Source organism: Palaemon carinicauda, chromosome 14, assembly GCF_036898095.1.
Source record: "Palaemon carinicauda isolate YSFRI2023 chromosome 14, ASM3689809v2, whole genome shotgun sequence".
NCBI lineage: Eukaryota > Metazoa > Arthropoda > Malacostraca > Decapoda > Palaemonidae > Palaemon > Palaemon carinicauda.
This window is the reverse complement of record NC_090738.1, coordinates 92,328,327-92,335,826: the sequence shown is the minus strand read 5'-3', so window position 1 is coordinate 92,335,826 and position 7,500 is coordinate 92,328,327.

The following is a 7,500-nucleotide window of genomic DNA, read 5'->3' as shown; positions in this document are numbered from 1 at the left end:
GCGCTTGATTTATAATAAAGCCAAACTAGTGGAAAAACAAATCATTACTGCTTTTATAGTTTATATTTTCGTCGTCCTCTACAGAATAGAAATTTTTTGTCTCTAGTCAACACACACACACACATACACACACACACACTAACACATACACACACAAACAAACACATGCAAAAAAACATAAACAGGCGCAAGTGGAAGGACATGTCTAAGGTCTTTGTTCTGCAATGAACTGTTAATGTCATACATATATATATATATATATATATATATATATATATATATATATATACATATATATATATATATACATACATACATATATATATATATATATATATATATATATATATATGTATATATACATATATATATATATATATATATATATATACATATATATATATATATATATATATATATATATATATATATTCACATACACATACATATACACTATCACACGTACACAAACACAGGTATGTGTATACATTTATATATATATATATATATATATATATATATACATATATATATATATATATATATATATGTATATATATATATATATATGTATGTTTTTATATATATATATATATATATATATATATATATATATATATATACATATCTATATATATGTATATATATTATATCTAAGTATATATATATATATATATATATATATATATATGTATATGTATATATATATATATATATATATATATATATATATATATATATATATATATATAACGGATTTTGAGTGAAGCAAAAAATCTATTTTTGGGTGGGATGGCCATGTCGTCCTGATGGAAGTTCCTATTGGGTAGCTTCCTATGTTATATTACAACTACGGCGATATTCCCTTAGAATTTACCTTAAGGTACCAGAATTCTAACTCCTGGAGCGAATATCCCTCGTGAAAGGGATATCGCGACATATCAGAGGACGTATTCTTGACACGCCACATGGCAATCTGCACCCCGAACAGAGATTACGTATCGCAGGGGTCAATTGGCAAGAAACGAAATTGGGAAAGAAAAAGGGGGAGCCGCTCCCAAGGCTCCCTATCTCCCGTTTCGTAAGCGTGCCTGGCGCCAATCCTGGCGCCATCTGTATTCCTTGTAGCGTACACGAGGTGCTACAGATACTGTATGTAGGGAGGGGTCCTACAGCCCTTTCTTAAAAAGGCAAGGGCGGGTCCATCAGGACGACATGGCCATCTCACCCAAAAATAGATTTTTCGCTTCGCTCAAAATCCATTTTTTGGGCTCAAGCCATGTCGTCCTGATGGAAGTATACCAGAACATTACTGTATCTGTGGATTCTCAGAACGTGCCGTACTCCCCTGAGGTAATTTTTCTCGGTCGACTAGACCTAGAGATCTAAGATGTTACCGTTATACATCTTTTCAACTAACTATAAACCATGTTAGAGCTTCATGCCCCCTACAGGGAAGAGTCCTACTAGACTCTGGAAAAGTCTCGAAGAGTACATATACCTATGTATGAATACCAGGCAAGCTAATATAGTGGTCTCACCCTATATTAAGTAAAGCATAGTTTGTAAAGAACCACTGCGTCAATATGAAATATCGACCAGTTCTCCGCACAATACTTGTATTGGACAAAGGTTTAAATCCGCATAGGAGGAAAATCAATGCAACATAGCTTGCATAAAGGAACAATTCTATTAGAATTATCCCAGATAAGGTACATAGAATGAATGCTCAATTATACCAATAAATTGACACAGGTGAAGGAGACGCAAGGTTCTCAAGAACAAGTTTATTGACAGGCAATAAGTAGACAGGTTAACCACAATTATATATATATATATTTATATATATATATATATATATATATATATATATATATATATATATATATATATATATATATATATATATATATATATATATAGAAGAGGATAACCCAAAACTTTAAGCATAAGTATGATAGTAAACAGAACTTGTTTGTCTGAAAGAAAAAACATTAAATGCCACTTTTAAGATACCGAGGTATCAAAGTCATAAAAGTCTGTATTACAAATCAATCACATTAGCGTTAGAAACGCTTGGCAAACATGTCTGCACTTATGCTAGGTTCACCTTTGGAAATGGAACAGTCTACATGGGCAACTCAGTGCCCTCACTTAGTTTGTAGTACAGTATGTAACTACATACTCACCCTGGAATTAATCGTCCCAATTAAAACCACTGTTCCTCGCAGAGTTAAACAGTAGGGTTAACGACGCGACCCACTGCTACCACAGATCTCTTTAGTTCCTCTACTTGCTTCGCATAGTGGCGAAAGAACACTCTGGAAGACATCCAGCCAGTGTATGAACAGAGATGTTCAAAATCCATACAATTAAAGAAATTTAAGGATGAGGCAACTTTCCTCGGATCGTGACCTGCGGGTGTACTGTCAGGATCCGCTCTGCGAATAAAATATGTGATTTTCGCTCTGAGTTGATTCAGAGATAAATTTGAGCCTGATGTTTCTCCCCTGAATAGTTGACCACCCTTGAAGTCTGAAGTTCTATGAAGATAGACCTTTAGGCATTCTACTGGACATAGAGATGCATCTTCTTTCAGAGGGCAGATTCTCCAGGGACCCCACCTGTTGGTGGGTAACTCATTCTTGGCGAGAAACGTAGGATCCGGAAGCAGGTTCAGTTCTCCCTCATCCAGGAACTGAACACGACCTGCCTCTCTCGAGAGGGCTACAATCTCACTAACCCTGGCCCCGGACGCGAGTGCAAATAGGAAAATAACTTTTTGTGTCAAATCCTTTAACGCACACTCTTCATTGCTCAACAGAGAAGCGAAATGAAGAACTTCGTCTAAAGACCATGAAAAGGGCTTTGGAGGTGCTGAAGGTCTGAGCCTAGCGCAGGCTTTCGGGACTTTATTAAAGATCTCGTTACCTAGGTCGACCTGGAAGGCATATAGAATGGGTCTTGTCAAAGCAGACTTACACGCTGAAATCGTGTTAGCTGCCAATCCTTGACCATGGAGGTGGATGAAGAAAGATAAGCAGAAGTCTGTTGAGATCTCCTGCTGATTCTTCGCCTTGACAAAGGCCACCCATTTTCTCCAAGAGGACTCATATTGCCTTCTAGTAGATTTGCACTTATATTCCTCTAGGAAGTCTATGCTGGCTTTCGAAATCCCGAAACGCTTTTTCACCGCTAGGGAGAAAAAATCATGAGCTGCAGGGTCCGGGTTTTCTGTAATGAAGCGCAGACAGTCGACTTCTGGACTCGCTGGGTCAGAACTGGATCTGGTAGCGGTACAAACTTCAGCTGTAGTTCCAATGCCAGGGGGAACCACACGCTGTTCGGCCACTTTTGGGCCACTATTGCCGCTACCCCCTCGAAGGATCTCAGTTTGTTTAGGACCCTCAACAGAAGGTTGTGAGGAGGGAACAGATAAATCCTGGACCATCTGTTCCAGTCGAGGGACATCGCGTCCACTGCTTCCGCTAAGGGGTCCTCGTACGGGGACACGTACAGGGGCAACTTCTTGTTGTCTTTCGTCGCAAAGAGGTATTTCTGCAGTTCAGGGACTTGATTCAGAATGAAGGAGAATGATCCTGCGTCTAAGGACCATTCCGACTCTATCGGTGTGAACCTGGATAGAGCGTCCGCTGTCACATTGCGGACTCCTTGAAGGTGAACTGCCGACAGGTACCACTTCTTCTTTTCCGCCAATCGGAAGATGGCCAACATCACCTGGTTGAGAGGTGGTGACCTCGATCCTTGTCGATTCAAGCATCTCACAACTACCTCGCTGTCCATCACCAACCTTCTGTGGATTGAGTGACGCGGGGAGACTTTCTTTAAGGTAAGGAGCACTGCCATAGCTTCTAGAAAGTTTTATGTGAAAGGTCTTGAATAGCTTGGACCAAGTCCCCTGGACTTTTTTCCGATAAGAGTGACCACCCCATCCCTCCTTCGAGGCGTCTGAGTGAATCGTCACCGACGGGGGAGGTGGCTGAAGAAGAACCGACTTCTTTAGATGTCTGGCTTGGGACCAAGGCCTGAGAAGAGTACGTAGCCGAAGCGGAACTGGTCTTCTTAGATCTCTTCGTGCGTTTGATGCATAACTTCTCCAAACTCCGGTGGCATCCTTTAGCTGTGCTCTTAGCACTGGGTCTGTCACCGAAGCAAACTGGAGAGAGCCCAGTACCCTCTCCTGTTCGCGTCTTGATATCCTTTCGGAATCTAGAAGTCTCTTGACAGAACCCGCTATCTCCTTCCTTTTCTTCGCCGGGATGGAGAAACGGTGTGACAAAAGGTCACAGTGGATTCCCAGCCACTGGAACTTTTGAGATGGAGAAAGTCGAGACTTATTTCTGTTGATCTTGAAGCCTAAGTACTCTAGGAACTGGATCACTTGACTGGAAGCTTGCAAGCATTCTGTCTCGGATGCTGCCCACACCAACCAGTCGTCCAGGTAGGCTACTACCTGAATACCCTTTAGGAGTAATTGTTTGAGAGCTACGCTCGCAAGCTTCGTAAAAATCCTTGGGGCTATGTTTAGCCCGAATGGCATGGCTCTGTAGGCGTATAGCCTTAACCCTAGGTAGGGGGAGAGTCGACGGTTGATTGGAATGTGCCAATAGGCGTCAGACAAGTCTATAGAGACGGAATATGCCCTCTTGGGCAGTAAGGTCCTTATGTGTTGCAGTGTTAGCATTTTGAATTTGCAATTCACTATGAACTTGTTGAGTGGCGACAAGTCCAGAATGACTCTGAGCTTTTCCGAGTCTTTCTTGGGAACACAAAACAGCCTCCCTTGGAATTTGATGGACTTCACCTTTCGGATCACATTTTTCTCCAACAGTTCTTGAACGTACTCCTCCAGAACGGGGGTGGAGTGTTGGAAAAACCGAAGGCACGGGGGTGGAGTGGTGTACCAGCTCCAGCCCAGTCCATTCTTGAGTAGGCTGTGGGCCCAGGGATCGAAGGTCCACCGATCCCGAAATTTCAGAAGTCTCCCTCCTACCGGTATAATCTCACTTGGACTGCCGTCCTGAGGTCTTGCCTCCCTGACCACGACCACCCCTGAATCCCCTTCCCCTTGAGGGGCGCCTAGACGAGCCTTTGGCTGCTCCTCTAGGCTTTGCTAGAAAGGAAGTAGACTGCCCTTCGAACGCTGGGGTGAATGCCGTGGACTGTGTCGACACGGCCTGGGGTACCCACTGAAAAGTGGTCGGGGTTTGTGCCACGATCTGGGGCACTGGAGGCAATGGCAATTGCAGTTGCTGCTGCTGTCTAAAAGGCTTGGCTGGCCGAGACGGTAGCCTAGTCCTCATAGTCTTCCTCTTTGGTTGAGGACCCTCATCTGGGGAAGACTTTCTTTTGATAGCCAGGCCCCACTTCTGGAGAAGGTTTCTATTCTCCAAGGCGGCCTTATCAACAACTTCTTTGACCAAATCGGTAGGGAAAAGGTCTTTGCCCCAAATGTTGGAGGAGATTAGTTTCCTTGGCTCGTGCCTCACCGTAGCCGAGGTGAACACGAACTCCCTACAAGTTCTCCTCGCCTTGACGAAGCCATAAAGGTCCTTCGTCACTGTGGCCAGATGAGTCTTGGCCACCACCATGAACATTTCATGGACCTTGGGGTCACTTGCCATCGTCTCAAGAGTAGTCTGAAGAGACATTGAGGCAGCCAGTCTTTCTTTTGTCTCGAACTCTCTCCGCAAGAGAAAGTCAGACAGCTTATGGAGGTCCTCGCCGAACTGACGTCCGGCAATATCAGCCTCCAACTTCCCAACTGAGAACGTAAGATGGACGTCCTTCCAGTCTTTGTGGGCCATAGGCAGGGCCAGCGACAAGGGTTTACACTCCTCCAGGGAGGGGCAAGGCTTGCCGGCCTCGACTGCTTTTAGTACAGCCGCAAACCCTTTCTGTAAAAAGGGGAAGGCTCTAGCAGGAGAGGACACAAAGGAAGGGAGCTTCTTGCTCAATGCAGCTACCTTTGAGTTAGAGAAGCCCCTATCTTTCAACGAAGATGAAAGCAGAGCTTGAGCCTTAGCATGGTCCATCACTATGACCTCCTTCGGCTCTGTCTCCTCCTTTGAAGCTGGTTCCTTCCTCAGCCGGACATAATAGTCCGGATATGATGCCTTGCTGGGCCAGAATTCCAACTCCTCTAGGGGAACTGAGCCCAGCTTATCCGAGATGACGATCTTTCCAGTCGTCATCGGCATGTGCTCAGCATACCTCCATGGGTTAGCATCTGAGCACACGGGAAGGTCTTTCACATTGAGCCTTTTCTGGGGCCCATGTGATTCTGCAAGACTCTGCATTCGCAGTTCCATTGCAAACGCCTTCTCCGGATTCTCCTTCTGCATTTGTTGGATCATTCCAACAATGGAGGAGAGGGCCTGTCCCAGCTCTACTGGGAGACCGGCCGATGTTGAGGGAATAGGCTCCGGGATCTGAACCGGAGTAGCCGACACCTTGTCGACCTTTTCCTCTACAACGTCTGGGGCTTGAACTTCATCCTGGGCTTCTGCCAGGAGGTCTTCCTCCAGACGTTCGTCCACGTCAGACATCCTGTCATCTAACTGGATGTCTTGCATAGCGACCGCGACTTCAGCATCCACCTGGATCTGAACTTGGGGGATCTCCTCGTGAGGCTGGGGAATCACTGCATCAGCTGATGCCTTAGGGAAAAGATACGCCCTCATCTTCTCACTTGGAAGATAAGGTCTAGAGGTGTTCTTCTGGAAGCCCCTTACCCAGGTACGAAGCTTCTCCCTTGCTATATCCCTTGATTCCACCGTCCTAGGGGAATCAAAGGCCTCAGTAATCAGGTTAGTGCACACAGTACATACCTGAGAGTCCCAATACCGAAGATCACCCTTGGAGACAGCGCATGCTGCGTGTCTCCTACAAAACTCATGTCCGCAGAGGTTCTAGCTACGGACGTTGCAGAAAACACTTTCGCACTTCGGAGGGTCCTCCTGTAAAGAGAAGAAATTTCCATGAGTATCAAGTGAACTATGTATCACTGGATATGCATAGTATAGCATAACAATTCAGAAAGGAAAAACACACACTTGTGTTTCCCTCACAACCAATTGCCGCAGCCTTCCAGATAATAAAATTGAATGGTTAATCTCTTCTAGAATGACCAATGCAAAGTTTCCAGAGGAAACAGGTGGAGCTCACACCTAAGCAATGATTTTAAAATCCTGGATAATAGACAAGAAAGAACTCACTTTCTTATCTGTAGGGCAACAGCAAAGGGCTGTGCAAGAAAACACAAAAGTGTTAGAACACACAGTGCTGTACCAAAACCTATACTATAGATTTCTTCTTACAGTATCTGTTATACTGAAGAATACTGGTACAGTATAGGAGGTTATGTGCCGGCCGGACACACCAAAACTAGTTTTAAAGTATACTACTTAACAGCTATAAGGCGGCAGAATGCTGGTTCAAATGCATGTGCCGGCCGGCAGTAACTGCCGGCCGGCAACA